Below are 17,927 nucleotides of genomic sequence, written 5' to 3' on the forward strand. Positions count from 1 at the left end.
GCTTACAACCTCCTAACCAAGATCAGGGTTCAATCCCCCTACAAACCATATATCTTGCTAGTCTCCTACTGGAAACCGATTGCGCGTAGTTCTTGTACATTCTTTTAAGTCACGTGGTCCTCAACCCGAAGATAAGGATATGGAAGTGGATGCCAAAGGTGTTAAAACACTTGTTTGGTTATAGAAAATGCCCCAACAGTATGCATTCCAAACTTGGAATCATACCGAATGAATGCATGTGGTAGTTTATATAAATGCGGTTTCTTTGTTAAATGTTAATAGCCATTTGCCAACCCCCAACCCCCCCCCCCCCCTTCCTTTTTTGTTTGCATATGAAACTTTTGAGCTTGCCCCCAATTACGAAAATTTTTATACGAATTGAGTTTGGACGTCTTCGCATTTTCATTCAAGCGTCTAAGCAGAAAAAGAACCTCACTCCTTACATGATTTTATGGGCCATCATGGATTCATGGCCACATTAATTTATGATTTTTGAAGGCCCAATGTGTTGTGTGCTTTCTTCTTGACTTCTCTCTCTTGTAATCTTAATTGTAATTTTGTTGCCGTTTCTTGGTTTATTTGATTCTCAACTAACAGTTCTTTAATTAAAAAGGAAAAAAAATATAGTTATAGCCTACTCATTTATAGTTCCTGTTTGGTCTATCACTTAGCTAGTTAGGGTATTTTGATTTTCTCTTATCTAACTCAACTGTGTCCTTTGGGAATGTGTCGAGGGGGGTGAACTTTGTTTGTAGTCTCGTTCCATTATTTATAAAAGTTTTTGGATATTGCACCCTATATAAAGAAATACATGTTTAACCAATAATTTCATTTCATGTAAAAATACGTTAAGTGAGATAATGACGAGTTTTGAGATCAACTCGATCCATCTTCGGTTGAACATTCTCCCTCAAGTAGTCTCTCCCTTGCCTCCATTGCCTGTATCCATTACCCATAGTTGTTAACTGATCTAACAAATAATTTAAAGTACACTTTTAACCTTAAAAGTTTATCCTTAATTCATAATAATATGTTTTTCCGTTAATATTCGAAAAAGGAAATGAAAGCGGATGAAGATAACACAATACCTGTTTTTCATATCTTGTACATGTTGTTACAACCGAAAGTAGAATAACTTGAAATAAAGCCCCAACTAATATCCCGATCCACAAGCCCTCTCCTCTTAGTGAGGTGCAGAATCCTAATAAAGCAGCAACCGGGATTCCAACTAGATAATAGGCAGCAAGATTTGCGTACGCCCCTAAATGTTGCCACCCCACACCCCTTACAGCACCTATTTCATAAATAATTAATAACCACCTTTATAAACATGTGCGTGTCTAGTAAAACACACAACAAACATGCATGGAGGTAATATCACCTGAAAGGGTTCCCTGAATACTATCAAGTATAATGTTTAAACACAAAAAGGGGGCAACTTTTGTGACATAATCAACAACTTCCTTATCATTTGTGAAAATGTATCCAAAAACACGCCTACTGGCAAAAACAGTTGTGCTGACTATAGCTGTCTCGACAACCATTATTATTAAAATGGCTTTGACAGCCACACGGGCCCCGTTTGGATTCCCGGCTCCTAGTTCATTTGAAACTCTCGTGCTGAACAAAAAACGCAGCCATGTCACCAATATCACCATATTAGTCATAAATATAGTATTGCATACATGTAATAGTGTAAAAGAACCAAGTTGCTTATGAGTTACTTGAGAGCTCACTAAAACACTCGAATCTAACCAAGTTTAATCGAGCTCGATCCTTAAAATAAACTTATTTAGTGAACAGACCTGAGCCCAAGCTTTACTACCTTGTTCGAGCTAGCTAGCGAGCCTAAACGAGGCTATTATTTATATATTTTATTCTTGGCTTCTTTACACCCCTAGAAATCACAACCCTTCCCATATCTCCATTCATAAAATTATACTAAAAATCATTACATTTTCATTTCTTTTTTTTCAATTAAATAATGTTTTTTATATCTTTATCATTAATTTTTTTCTCTCCTCCATTCACAACCACTTTCAATTCATATTAAAAAATAATATGATTGAACTGTGTTTTTCCAAATATAAGATGAATACTCATATTTTGTCTCTTTTACACTCACAACCACACTCATAAATTATGAAAACTCCACGCACAATAAATAGGTCGGGGAAGGATGTGAATGCTCTAAGGTACAACCATTACTATTATCAAGGTAAGTATAGACAAACCTAACACCAGCAGAAAATCCAAAAGGTATGGCATAGAGTGTAACAATTGTGTTGAGACTGTTCAAGAGATAAAAAAAAATCATTAGTTTTTTATGTTCCAAAATCAAATATACACTAATACAGTTTAGTTTTGTTAGATATCATACCATATGGCAAGAACCGAAGTTTCAAGCTCAGGATTTGGTAGAAGTCCAGACAACAATACCAAAAGCTCATATGACCAACATTCGAGGCTGCACATGTTATTTGTTATAAACAAAAGAAAAAAACATCAAAATAACTGAATAATTTGAAATGTAAACGTGTAATGGTATGCAAGATTACCAAATCATGATAGCTGAAGGAATAGCAAAGCTAAAAAATTGTTTCATTTCATGAAACACTTCTAGTGAGATCGGAAAACGTATTTTTTCACATGAAGGTGAGTACTTCATGTAAAACAAGACAAATATAACATTTGACCACATAGCAGCCCCCATTAAAACTGCTGCCCCGATGTTCCCTAATGCAGTTTTGTACACAAGGGTCCAACAAAGAGGAATGTGTAGGCATAAAGCAACTATTGAGCTGCCAAGCACGGGTAATACCATGCTTTGCATTTGGAAATATCTAACAAGTGGTTGAAGAATCGCATAAGCAAACAGTCCGGGGATGAGCCACATGATGAATTTCCCGGCTTCATGTGAAATTGAAGAGCTTTGACCGATAAGAATGAGTAATGATCCGATGTATCTCCAAAAGATTGCAAGTGGAATGCAAACGATTGAAAGTGAGAAAATAGCTGTGTGAATCAAAGTTCCAAATTTCTTGTATTGTTGAGCACCATAAGCTTGTCCACATAATGTTTCCAAAGCACTAGACATCCCCATCTATTAGATTATAGCAAAATCAGATAAGTCAGTTTAATTAAGATGATCATGGTGGTTAACTTTTCAGTGTGATGTTGACTTGTTATTTTTTTAATGAGCTTTAAGGGTGAAGAAAATTAGTCTTTCCATCCCTCTCCGTATTTCACCCTTCTCTCCTTCATGTAAGCGCGACATCATATTTTCACTATTCTATCATTCTCGGTCTTTCAAGAGGTGGTGTTGGTATTTTTTTTATCTTTCACGCGTTATTTATTTAATTTTTTCAAATAAATAAAATGAAATTTGTTTGCAAGTAAAAGTGACACTATATAAAGTGACAATAACATTCTATTAACTAAAACTAGAAAACACAAGACATGATAAAAGAATATCTAATGTTCATTAGATAATCGAGTTGTGTTAATATGTTCTATTAAATTGAAGCAAAAAGTTGTTAGCGAGCCAAAATAACATCATTGCACATATTTTGTAATGATTAGGTTAAAATACAAAGTAAATAAAAAATGAGAAGTGTGAGAAGTAATCTAGTCCATTAATCTTAGATTTGAATAGTTGTACTTAAGTTGAGAATAAAAAATGATGAATATGGCATATATGGAATAGTCCATATCGTTGATTTCTCTCTACACATGTCAGTTCCCCGATTATTTCAAAATGTTCATAACCTTGTCATACGATAATTTTTTTTTAAAAAAATCACCTTAATAACAAACGGTTTTTAACTTTAATATGAGTAACCTATTAATGTATTAAAAAATAGTGGGGTTTTTATGCATTGTGTAATAGGTTTTTCATTATGTTTTTTTAATTAAGTTTTCTACATTTTGTTACAGGTTATGGTCATTTTGTTTTTCAATCGCTACACATATTAAAGATAAAATTTACAACAAAATGTACGTCATTGTGTCTTTTGTTCATTATTGTTTCTTTATGTTCATCATTTTGTATATTATTTGTTATTGTGTCTTTCTACTCATCATTTTATTTTAGTCATTCTGTATTACGTTTATTGTGTATTATGTTCAGGTCATGGTATATTATGTAATTACCATTGTGTTTCACTTTTTAGATCATTGTGTATAATATGTATTCACCATTGTGTTTTATGTTTTATGTTATTGTGTAATATGCATTAATCATTGTGTTTTATACTTTTACGTATTAGATATAGTTGTTATTTTATCATTATATTTACATATTATAATTACACACAACGATGTAATTTAACTATTACAATGTTCAGATTTCATCAGCTTTGAAATAAAAAAACACAATAAGCATAACGACACAATGATAAATAGAGAGACACAATGATGAACAGATACAATGACAAACAGAAAGATACAATAACATAATTTTTTTATTTTTGTAAAACAAAGTCATACTCATATTAAATATAAAAATATGCTTGTTATTATGGCGAACTTTTAAAAAAAATGTTGAACGAAAAAGTTATAAACATTTTAAAATAGTTGGGGATTTGACAAGTGACTAGAGAAAATTTGTGTTTTTCCTTTTATGTCATTCCTCCTTGAATCCTCACTTGACACATGACAATAAATTATGTCTTCTCGTCTTTCTCATTTTTATTACATTTCTTATAATAACTCAAACCTATAGATTAGATATATAATTGCAAATTATTTGAGGGTGTGTAAATATGTTCTATTTAAATCATTATTTCAAATTTAGTGAATTGCGTTAATATGTTCTGCTAATCGTCAACAACAACAACAATAATAATAATAATAATAATAATAATAATAGTAGTACAATAATATTATTGTAGCGCGTGCATGAGGTTGCAGCACCTTTGGTGAGAGATCTTTTAAAGTCTCATGTTAAAGTTGGTTTGGTAGATACAGAACATGTGGCTCTCCAATGTATTATATCTATCGACTGTTGGTGTATTTGAAAAGCGAGTAACATAATAAAATTAAAACTTTGGGATTTTAGCGGTGCAAATATAAGTTTAAATTTCAAAATACTATGTTGTCGAAAAGGTGTTCTTTTGACTTTATGTAATTTTTTGGTTTTGTGGCCTCTCTTCAAGTTAAGAGAGAGGCTGAGTGTGATGTTTGTTTGATGTGTTTTATAAAAGTCACATTTCGAAAAAAAAATTGTAAGTCACCATAATATTACTAATGTTATAATAGTATTATAATAATATATTGGAGAAATGATCAAAATAATAGAATCTATGAGTCTAAACTTGAACTAATATAAAAAATTAATATTTGGGATGATGGGAAGAGGTTGTTTGATAGTCTCTTAATGGTTATTAATTTTCTTGTTTGAGTTGACACTTTCGTCTTACTGCTTGAAGCCGAATGGTATTCCGCTCGGCAGGGGCTTCATTTTCACCCTCTCATTCCATCCTAAGAGCATTCCCAACTCATCCCTTATAATTATGTGAGGGAAATTGATAAATTATAGGGTCGAGTTTTGAATAGTTGTGAGTGTAAATTATATGGTGGATAGAGAAATATAATGATTTTTTGAAAATTTGAGGAAAGAAAGTTTGCTCCTATTTATTTTTTAATATTTAAAGAATTAGTTGTGAGTCGAGAAGAGAAAAAATTGTAATGATAAAAGTAAAAATATATTATTTAATTAAATAAAAAAGAGAAGTATAATATTTTATAGTGTAATTATAGATATAAGAATGGAAAATTGGCTTCTGAATGCTTTAACAATATTAACAATATGAATACTTTAATCTATGTGACAATTATGTTAATCTATTTAACATGCCAGACAAAACTGTGCTTCCAGGAAATAACGAAGATTTTGTCACCAAGTGCTCAGTCAGTTCAAACTTGACTACTTCCTGTCTTACATCATATTTTAATCATATTTGGTAAGTTAAATATAGTATTTGTTAAGAGTTATAAAAGATAAATCTTAATGTTAAATTCAAAACAATTCAGATTCAACAAACACAATTTGAAAGACGCAAACAAACTGGAGCCTAAGGAATATATATAACTGTTAAGAGAACTGACCATTAGGCTGAATCCGGTGACACCGGAAAGCGAGTGTCACACCCCGGTCGTAATGGCGGAAAACCGAGGCGTGGCGACTAGGTCGTGATTGATTGAGCACAATAGTATAAAAGTCTAAATGCATAAACTTAACCAAACTGTCAAATATTACATCATCCAGGTAACATGAAACAAATTGTTTTAATACAAAATATCAAGTTTCCAAACAACTCCTAGCCTAGCCTTCATCTCTCTAAGGCCTCTATCAGCTATTAGCTACTTCCTGCTTCATTTCCTGAAAACATGTAATAAAACGTCAACTACAAAAAGTAGATGAGTAAATTCATAGGTTAACTAATACTGTAGTGATAAGCCCTACACAAGCATACTAGGCTAAGTTGTAGGGGTTTATATATAGGGTGTACCATCGGCTAACCCACCACTCCTACAACTTATCCTACTATGCTTGGTATGCTTATCATCTCAACTGAATCTGCAAGAGTTTCGTATAAAGATTCCAATTATTGTTTCCATGCATGCAGGAGGAACGGTATCAAGGATATATGTATAAGATACCCAAGAATCATATGTAACCATGCCATGATGAAAAATGATAATGATGCATAATGATCACACAAGACCTGACATCGACCCCACACAAGACCACACTATGCTACTTGATTTCCTTGATGGTAACCCAAATCGATCACTTTGGGTACCATGAGAGAATTCTAAAGCGTACTTTAGTATCTCTTGGATTTCCTAATCGATCACTTAGGAGATCCTTCGGATCCTTAATCGAACACTTAAGAGATCCTTCGGATTCTTAATCGAACACTTAAGAACCCCATAGGTCACGTGTATTCTAAATCGATCACTTTAGAATCCCACATCTAGTGACGGCCTGTCTACCAATCGACCACTTGGAGATCCAACCTATGCACTATTGTGACCTATATTGCCACTGTTCACACGATCACAAGACTGACCAATGAATAATGTGTTTTCATGATAAAGTATAACGGGTACATGACTTTGATTTCCAAACGTCCAATGTTCCCTAAACGCTGAGTGATTCTCATATTTACTCCTGAATATTTGATTATGCATACACAACTTCCGAGAAAGTTAAGGTACGCGTAACCTGCCATGATTACTTGTTTTCCCAATGTTCATTGTTTGCAAAAGATTTGTCAAGTGTTTATGATAAGTAATGTTTGAATAAATGTGTTTTGTCAAAACGTGTACATTTACCATGTTTTCACCCCCAATGGTTTGAAAGGCTTTAAAAGAAAAATGGGGGCTATGAACTCACCTTGTTGACTAGGTGTGGTTGCTAGGGCGGTCGGGTGCTGTCAACGTCGATCCTCTAAGTCTAGACAAGGACATAATAAGTTAACAACGCAGTTTAAGTCTAAGAGTGTAAGCCTTACACGATCTCGAGCAAAAACTAGGTTTTAAAGACGAAACAGCTTGGTTCTGACCTGATTCGATCGAATCGAAACACATTCGATCGAATAGACACACATTCGATCGAATAGACACACATTCGATCGAATAGAAACACATTCGATCGAATAGACAGACGTTCGATCGAATACGAAGCTCATTCGGTCGAATGAGTTGGAGACCATTCGGTTGCTTTCCTATTCGGTCGACTGGACTGGTTCGATCGACACATTCGATCGAATGAACTGATTCGATCGACTGGTTCGATCGACTGGACTGATTCGATCGACTGGTTCGATCGAATGAGTCTGATTCGACTCCTTCAAGCTGGGCGACGGAGATACCCACGGGTTTTCCAGATTTTCCAGATTTTTGACCCAAAATCGAAGTTTTTGACATGGAAATGCTCGGGTTTGAAAGGGGTATCGATTCCTAGTACTTTTAAACACAAAAGCTTGCATTTTGACACCAAAAATGACGGTTTTTGACCAAGAACACACTTGACACAAAAGTCGGAGTTTTTTGCTCGATTCGGGGCGGGTTTTGGTTGTAAAAACGTATGATTTTCAAGAAGATCTTACCGACAACAACGATAAACAGATTGGTGGACTCGAATCTTAGATTGGATGACTTTCTCTCACTACTCTCTCTCTAGAAGTGGGAGTGTTTGGGTGGGAAGTGTTGGTGGAAATGAAAGAGATGGTGTAAGAATACTTGATTTTCCGCTTAAATACTCGGGTGACTCGGGTTCGGGTTTAGGCTACCGACGGGTCAAGACTAGTCGAGTTCATAAGTTTTTAAACAAACTAAAACTTTTTCAGCAAAACTTTTATAAACCATTTTCCGAATAATTATTTAAAATCTTTTTTTTTTTTTTTTTTTTTTTTTTTTTTTTAAATAAGAACATTTTATTTTTCAAAAGCATAAAAATTAATATTTTCCAGGCGTAAATGTCGTTTTATAAAATAAACATTTCAAATGATAAAAGCAGATTTCTCCAATGATATGGGTTCCGAACTTATCGTCCAGAACCCCAAAGTGTATAGTTTCCGATGATTCCTTGATTTTTGTCTACCAGTCAAATTCCAGGGCGTTACATCCTCCCCAACTTAGGGGAATTTCGTCCCGAAATTTAGCTTTTTAGTATACTTGATGCATCGATGATTAAGATTACATGATCCCATGATGACCACTATGCGCCACCACTTCTAATATTCGTCTCAGGCACCACCCAAATCAAGCCGAAGGGGCTTATATATAGGGTGTACCAGCGGCTAACCCACCACTCCTTCAACCTTACTTGGGTGTTTCCTTCGACTCCTATTAGATCAATGACACACAGGACGACACACTATTTTCCACTACAAGGCATCATCCTCAAGCTTTACATCAGACATATTCATTTCGGATTGAAGGGGTTTATATATAGGGTGTACCAGCGGCTAACCCACCACTCCTTCAATCTTCCGCGAATATTACCCTCGGTAATTCTTGAATTCAATGTCTCACAGCTGCCACGCTAACTATAAGTCCCTAATTTCCAGGTTTCGCTTCAGACATATTCAACTCGTGCCGAAGAGGTTTATATATAGGGTGTACCAGCGGCTAACCCACCACTTCTTCACCTTTGTCGAATATTTCTCTACACGAACCTTGAGTTCACGACTTCTAGTTACACAATAGCATATTGCTTATACACGTATACACCTGTGACCTTGATGTAATTATATTCCGGACTATAATTACGAGCTCACCTTGTATCAATGTATAAGCTCTATTGTGTGCGGCTAGAAAATTTGACACGACACCACACACATACACACAACCATGCTCCATGAATGCAAGAATGAATGACAAATTTTTGGCTTAAATAATGTATAAATTTCCCCAAAATTCATATGATTGAGTAGATATGACTTGTGCTCCCAGCATGAGCCCTGAGTAGCCAAATTTGTGGATGCAAATAAAAGAATACTTATAGGCATAATAAGGCAACACGATATTCATTGAATAACACAATTATTTGATACATGCTGCAAATGTTATATTGACTTCTAGACAATAGATTACAAGAATAGAGACTAAGAGAACAGATGAGGGTATTTCTCCTTCATTTGATCTTCGCGTTCCCATGTAAACTCGGGTCCGCGTTTGTTATTCCATCGAACATTCACCAGCGGTATGCGGCTACGCTTGGTCTTCTTGACCTCGCGATCCAAGATTTCGACGGGTTCTTCAACAAAAAGCAGATTGTCGTTAATTCGAACCTCGTCGACGGGAATGAGAAGGGCCTCGTCAACAAGACACTTCTTTAACTGCGAAACATGAAAAACATTGTGAACTCTACCGAGTTCCGGCGGCAGCTCAAGATGATAGGCAACTGGTCCGATCCTTTCAAGGATTTTGAATGGTCCAACATACCTAGGAGCGAACTTTCCCTTCTTCCCGAAACGGACTACGCCCTTCCAGGGGGAAACTTTCAGCAGAACACGGTCACCAACTTGAAACTCGAGTGGCTTGCGTCGTTTGTCTGCGTAGTACTTATGCCGACAACGGGCGTCTTTGAGTCGCTGTTGAATGATAGCGATTTGATCGGTTGTTTCCTGTATTAGTTCCGGGCCGATGATCTGTGAATCCCCGGTCTCGGACCAACACAAGGGTGAGCGACACTTGCGACCGTAAAGAGCTTCAAACGGCGCGCATTTAATAGAAGAGTGGTAACTATTGTTGTAAGAAAATTCTGCCAGCGGCAGATGAGCTTCCCAACTATTACCGAATTCAAGGATACAAGCTCTCAACATGTCCTCTAGGGTTTGTATGGTCCTCTCGCTCTGCCCATCAGTTTCTGGATGATAGGAAGAGCTAAGCTTCACACTTGTCCCAAAGGCCTTTTGCAAAGATTTCCAGAACCTGGAAGAAAAACTGCTGTCGCGATCAGACGTAATGCCCTTAGGCACACCATGACGGGAAACGATCTCACGAATGTATATCCGCGCCAACTTTTCCGTAGTGTAGTCCTCACGAACCGGGATAAAGTGAGCGGATTTAGTTAGAATGTCCACAATAACCCAAATTGAGTCATGACCGCTAGGCGTCCGCGGTAGCTTGGTGATGAAATCCATAGCTAACTCTTCCCACTTCCACTGAGGAATAATAGGTTGCTGAAGCAGCCCAGACGGCCTTCGATGCTCTGTCTTGACTCGCGAACAAGTCAAACATCTCATCACGTATAAAGCGATGTCTTTCTTCATCCCGGGCCACCAATAATGAGGTTTAAGATCTTGATACATTTTGCTGCTGCCGGGATGAATCGAGTATCTGGACTTGTGGGCTTCACTTAGAATAAGCGTTCGAAGAGGCTCAGAGTTTGGGATCCATGCTCGATCAAGAAAATAGAGGATGCCGTCCAACTTGGTTTCGAATTTCTGTTCGGCTCCACACGACAAAACGCCCTTGAGATCTCCATTCACAAGCGCCAGATTCTGAGCTTCGCGAATTAAGGAGGGAAGATTGGATTGAATTCGAATAGAGTGCAGCTGGGTCCTTTCTTTACGACTCAATGCGTCAGCCACCACATTAGCCTTTCCCGGGTGGTAGCGGATTTCACAATCGTAATCGCTGAGAAGTTCGACCCAGCGTCGCTGCCTCATGTTCAACTCTTTCTGATGGAGGATGTGCTGTAAGCTCTTGTGGTCGGTAAAGATGACACACTTCGTGCCGTACAGGTAGTGTCTCCAGATTTTTAAGGCAAACACCACAGCACCCAACTCGAGGTCATGCGTGGCGTAGTTCTTTTCGTGCACCTTGAGTTGTCGAGAAGCGTAAGCGATGACCTTCCCTCGTTGCATTAAAACGCAACCGAGGCCTTGATTTGAAGCATCGCAATAAACGGTAAAGTCATCGTCACCTTCCGGAAGCGATAGAATCGGTGCACGGCAAAGTTTATTCTTCAGAGTTTGGAAGGCTTCCTCTTGATCTCGTCCCCACACGAAGGGTTCTCCCTTCTGAGTCAGAGTGGTCAAAGGCAAGGCAATCCTGGAGAAGTTTGAGATAAATCGGCGGTAGTAACCAGCCAATCCAAGAAATGAACGGATTTCGGTAGGTGTTTTAGGCGCTACCCAATTTCTGATGGCTTCTACCTTGGCAGGGTCGACGTGTATGCCGTCGACATTGATAACATGTCCCAAGAATTGAACTTCCTTTAGCCAAAATTCGCACTTGGAGAGCTTGGCATATAGTTGTTCCTTCCTGAGAAGCTCCAAAATAAGCCTGAGATGAAGCTCATGATCGGTCCTCGAACGAGAATAAATGAGAATATCGTCTATGAAAACAATGACAAACTGGTCGAGATATGGACGGCAAACGCGATTCATCAGATCCATGAAAATGGCGGGGGCATTGGTCATTCCAAAAGGCATAACCATGAACTCGTAATGACCGTAACGAGTTCGGAACACAGTTTTCGGGATATCCTCTTCCAGAACACGCAATTGATGGTAACCAGAACGCAGATCGATCTTAGAGAAAAACGTAGCACCCTGAAGCTGATCAAAGAGATCATCAATTCTCGGTAAAGGGTACCGGTTTTTGATGGTCAGTTTATTAAGCTCCCGATAGTCAATGCACATACGGAAAGTCCCATCCTTCTTTTTGACGAAGAGTACTGGGGCTCCCCATGGAGACGAGCTAGGGCGAATGAATCCCTTGCCAAGAAGTTCTTGAAGCTGATTCGATAATTCTTGAAGTTCCAGCGGAGCTAGACGATAAGGAGACTTAGCAACAGGGAGAGCACCAGGAATAAGATCGATACGAAATTCCACCTGCCTGCTAGGAGGAAGTCCAGGCAGCTCATCGGGAAAAACATCAGAAAATTCACGCACGACAGGGAAGTCCTGCAGTCTCTTGACTTTGGATTCCTTGAGAGTAACACGGGCTAGAAATGCGGGATACTTCTTTTGAAGGTACCGACTGGCTTTTAAGCAAGAAACGATTCTTAGGCATCCACCCGACCTATCCCCTTGAATGGTTAGAATTTCACCAGAAGACAGAGGGATACGAATAAGTTTCTCGGCGCAGATTACTTCCGCGCGATTGCTAGACAGCCAGTCCATTCCCACAACTAGATCGAAGCTTCCAAGACGAAAAGGTATAAGGTCAATACTGAACGATGTGGTGACAAGAGTAAGGGTGCAATATCGAATGACAGACCTCACTTGTGTGGACTCTCCACTAGCAAGTTCAACAACCAAGGCAGGTTCCAACTCGGAAATTTTTAATTTCAGCAAAGGAACCAATTCGCAAGAGACAAAACTCCTATCAGCTCCTGTATCAAATAGGACAGACACCCAATTGTTGTTAAGAGTAAACGTACCAGTAATAACATCGGGGTTTTGGCGTGCTTCGGCAGCTCCAATGGTGAAGGCCCTCCCGCGAGCCGGAGGAACGTTGGTGACGCGAGGGCATCGATTTCTGTAATGGTCCATCGCGCCACACTCGAAGCAGCCTCGAGCAGGGTTAGGCTGAGGGTTAGCATTCCCCACAGCCAATTGGTTGCCAGGACTCCTGCAGCGCTCCACCAGGTGTCCGAATCGTCCACAATTTGTGCACTTGCGGCACAACTCACTTGTTGGGTGATGATAAGAACATAAGTTGCACTTGGGATGCGGCCCAGTATATTCCTTTCTCGGTCTTCCCTGAACTGTTGCGGCTGAAACGGGGGCCATGGAGTTGATAGGCGTAGCACCAGTGATCGCAGTTAAGTAGGTCGCTTTCCGCTTCCTATTGTTCCCCTTTTTCGCTTTCCCATCGGAAGATTTGCCCTTATCCTGATGCAAAACACCGGTCCTGAGCTGTTCCCTGGTCAAACGGGCAGTGAGATCGATCACCGCCTTAAGTGTAGTGGGGTCAACTGCAACCGCAATGCCCCTCATAGAGTCCGGAAGACCGCTGATGTATTGCTCGACAGCGCGTGAAGCTGGGGTAACCATGTGGGGCACCAATAGGGAGAGTTCATGAAATCTCTCCGTGTACTTCATGTGATCGGCGCCCTTCATCGCGTGCGCCCTAAACTCAGCCTCCAATTTCTGGAGTTCGGTTCTCGGAACGAACTCCTGCGTGACTAGCTCAACAAACTCGGCCCAGGGCAAGGCTAAGACCGCGTCTCGCCCCCTGGTTCTAATCTCGATATTCCACCACGTGAGAGCCCGTTTGTGGAACATACTCGCCGCGAATTTGACCCTGAGTTCATCCGGGCAAGAGCACATGTTGAATGAAGCTTCGACTTTCTCGAACCACTGGAGAAGACCAGCAGCTCCCTCGGATCCATTAAAGCTCGTAGGCCCAGTGTTAGTAAAAGCCTTATAGAGCCTGTCGGCCTGAAGAGTAGGATTCGGTTCTGGGGCTTGTGGCGCACCCGAGGTTCCTTCTTGCCTTAGGTTGTTAACCAGACCCGGAAGAACTGCTGCAATTTGCTGCGCTATGATGGCAGCGAGGTCAGCAGGGTCAGCATTAACGGACGAGCGACGAGGAGGCATTCTGAAAAAGAAAAAGAACGCGCAAGAATGATACCGGGAATAAGAATAACAGGATAAGGAATAGCCAAAGAATACATCGCTACGATAGACACAATTAAAGATGCAGCACATAAGCACATAGCAAGCACATAAGTGTGGGCGTGTGATAGTGATGCATGAATTATCTAGAGTTAAGGGTCCTAGGTTATAGTCTAGGTCGGTTTCCTAATTCCCTATAACCATCGGCTCTGATACCAATCTGTCACACCCCGGTCGTAATGGCGGAAAACCGAGGCGTGGCGACTAGGTCGTGATTGATTGAGCACAATAGTATAAAAGTCTAAATGCATAAACTTAACCAAACTGTCAAATATTACATCATCCAGGTAACATGAAACAAATTGTTTTAATACAAAATATCAAGTTTCCAAACAACTCCTAGCCTAGCCTTCATCTCTCTAAGGCCTCTATCAGCTATTAGCTACTTCCTGCTTCATTTCCTGAAAACATGTAATAAAACGTCAACTACAAAAAGTAGATGAGTAAATTCATAGGTTAACTAATACTGTAGTGATAAGCCCTACACAAGCATACTAGGCTAAGTTGTAGGGGTTTATATATAGGGTGTACCATCGGCTAACCCACCACTCCTACAACTTATCCTACTATGCTTGGTATGCTTATCATCTCAACTGAATCTGCAAGAGTTTCGTATAAAGATTCCAATTATTGTTTCCATGCATGCAGGAGGAACGGTATCAAGGATATATGTATAAGATACCCAAGAATCATATGTAACCATGCCATGATGAAAAATGATAATGATGCATAATGATCACACAAGACCTGACATCGACCCCACACAAGACCACACTATGCTACTTGATTTCCTTGATGGTAACCCAAATCGATCACTTTGGGTACCATGAGAGAATTCTAAAGCGTACTTTAGTATCTCTTGGATTTCCTAATCGATCACTTAGGAGATCCTTCGGATCCTTAATCGAACACTTAAGAGATCCTTCGGATTCTTAATCGAACACTTAAGAACCCCATAGGTCACGTGTATTCTAAATCGATCACTTTAGAATCCCACATCTAGTGACGGCCTGTCTACCAATCGACCACTTGGAGATCCAACCTATGCACTATTGTGACCTATATTGCCACTGTTCACACGATCACAAGACTGACCAATGAATAATGTGTTTTCATGATAAAGTATAACGGGTACATGACTTTGATTTCCAAACGTCCAATGTTCCCTAAACGCTGAGTGATTCTCATATTTACTCCTGAATATTTGATTATGCATACACAACTTCCGAGAAAGTTAAGGTACGCGTAACCTGCCATGATTACTTGTTTTCCCAATGTTCATTGTTTGCAAAAGATTTGTCAAGTGTTTATGATAAGTAATGTTTGAATAAATGTGTTTTGTCAAAACGTGTACATTTACCATGTTTTCACCCCCAATGGTTTGAAAGGCTTTAAAAGAAAAATGGGGGCTATGAACTCACCTTGTTGACTAGGTGTGGTTGCTAGGGCGGTCGGGTGCTGTCAACGTCGATCCTCTAAGTCTAGACAAGGACATAATAAGTTAACAACGCAGTTTAAGTCTAAGAGTGTAAGCCTTACACGATCTCGAGCAAAAACTAGGTTTTAAAGACGAAACAGCTTGGTTCTGACCTGATTCGATCGAATCGAAACACATTCGATCGAATAGACACACATTCGATCGAATAGACACACATTCGATCGAATAGAAACACATTCGATCGAATAGACAGACGTTCGATCGAATACGAAGCTCATTCGGTCGAATGAGTTGGAGACCATTCGGTTGCTTTCCTATTCGGTCGACTGGACTGGTTCGATCGACACATTCGATCGAATGAACTGATTCGATCGACTGGTTCGATCGACTGGACTGATTCGATCGACTGGTTCGATCGAATGAGTCTGATTCGACTCCTTCAAGCTGGGCGACGGAGATACCCACGGGTTTTCCAGATTTTCCAGATTTTTGACCCAAAATCGAAGTTTTTGACATGGAAATGCTCGGGTTTGAAAGGGGTATCGATTCCTAGTACTTTTAAACACAAAAGCTTGCATTTTGACACCAAAAATGACGGTTTTTGACCAAGAACACACTTGACACAAAAGTCGGAGTTTTTTGCTCGATTCGGGGCGGGTTTTGGTTGTAAAAACGTATGATTTTCAAGAAGATCTTACCGACAACAACGATAAACAGATTGGTGGACTCGAATCTTAGATTGGATGACTTTCTCTCACTACTCTCTCTCTAGAAGTGGGAGTGTTTGGGTGGGAAGTGTTGGTGGAAATGAAAGAGATGGTGTAAGAATACTTGATTTTCCGCTTAAATACTCGGGTGACTCGGGTTCGGGTTTAGGCTACCGACGGGTCAAGACTAGTCGAGTTCATAAGTTTTTAAACAAACTAAAACTTTTTCAGCAAAACTTTTATAAACCATTTTCCGAATAATTATTTAAAATCTTTTTTTTTTTTTTTTTTTTTTTTTTTTTTTTTTTTTTTAAATAAGAACATTTTATTTTTCAAAAGCATAAAAATTAATATTTTCCAGGCGTAAATGTCGTTTTATAAAATAAACATTTCAAATGATAAAAGCAGATTTCTCCAATGATATGGGTTCCGAACTTATCGTCCAGAACCCCAAAGTGTATAGTTTCCGATGATTCCTTGATTTTTGTCTACCAGTCAAATTCCAGGGCGTTACAGCGAGATAGCAATGGAGGTGCTAGAGAGAGCAAGTTCACCTAGATGACCAACCATCATGACGGTGGTAACCTGCAACAAGAATTGCGAAAATGTAACCGCGACCATCGGTCCTGCTACAACTCCAAATTTCTTCATCTCTTCCAGTAACACCATGTTAATCTCTCATCTCTTTGTTTAAGAAGCAATCCTTCTTCCATTTTCTGGTGGTGGTTATTTAATCAACTGTTATGGAAGTAGAGTGTTAGTAGGATGGGCTTATTTATTATTTATAGTATTCTTGGGTAACAAAATGTATAATATATTTCTAATAATTAAATGTGATTCTATTTTACCTTGTGACTTAATAATATGTGTTTACAGCATTTTCATCGTATCTCTCAAAATTATGTGAGGGAAGTTTGAAAATTATAGGGTGAGGTTTTGAGTCGTTGTGAGTGTAAATTATATGATGAAGAGAGAAAATGTAGTAATTTTTTTGTAAAATTTGGGTAGGGTTGTGCATTGTTCGGTTCGGTTTTTAGGCAAAACCGAAACCAAAGTCACCGGTTTTTTGAATATACAAACCGTTCAGTTTCGGTTTTTTGGTTTTTCGGTCTTTCGGTTTCGGTTCGGTTATTGTCGCGTTTTTTCATTTGTTTAGACGTTGCAAACAATATTAAAGAATGAAGATGATAATTTTAAGCTTGTAAAAGTGTATTATAGTACCACAAATATATCGAATACGAAAACAAAAATAGACGCATATTACGTGGTCAATACACAGTTCATGTAATTTAATTTATTTTTATATAATCTATCTTCTATTGTTGTTGGTCAAATTCGATTTATTATATTTCCAGGATTTTGATTCTTGGTCAAATTCGATTTAACATATTTCCATGATTTTCATTATTAGTCAAATTCAAATTTGAAATGTGTTTAAATATGTTATAAATTTTAAACATAAATTAAGGGAATTATATAAAAACTGGAAATATATAAATGTACATTTTCTTATTAAAATTTTTTTAATTAAACTTTTTACTTAAATATATTAAATCGAAGGTTAGGGCATAATTTATGAATAATAAAAAAACATCAAAACAAAAAACTTGTGTCCTACTATTATTAATAAATAGT

The 17,927-nt window shown here is 38.4% G+C and overlaps 1 pseudogene across 1 annotated transcript; it reads right to left on the reverse strand.

Moving 5' to 3' along the window:
• Positions 1-876: 876 nt before the first annotated feature.
• LOC143596464 (protein DETOXIFICATION 12-like) lies at positions 877-17,005 on the reverse strand (annotated as a pseudogene). Its single transcript, XR_013146715.1, has 8 exons — positions 16,814-17,005; positions 6,109-6,143; positions 2,559-3,103; positions 2,381-2,467; positions 2,235-2,291; positions 1,382-1,620; positions 1,089-1,294; positions 877-939 (listed from the first exon to the last, which is right to left on the reverse strand). The product of XR_013146715.1 is annotated as a protein DETOXIFICATION 12-like (transcript).
• Between the last annotated feature and the right edge of the window lie 922 nt (positions 17,006-17,927).

This window comes from Bidens hawaiensis, unplaced genomic scaffold (assembly GCF_021521415.1).
Source record: "Bidens hawaiensis isolate Kalapana, Puna unplaced genomic scaffold, B.hawaiensis_p1.1 tig00046550_1, whole genome shotgun sequence".
NCBI classification, from domain to species: domain Eukaryota; kingdom Viridiplantae; phylum Streptophyta; class Magnoliopsida; order Asterales; family Asteraceae; genus Bidens; species Bidens hawaiensis.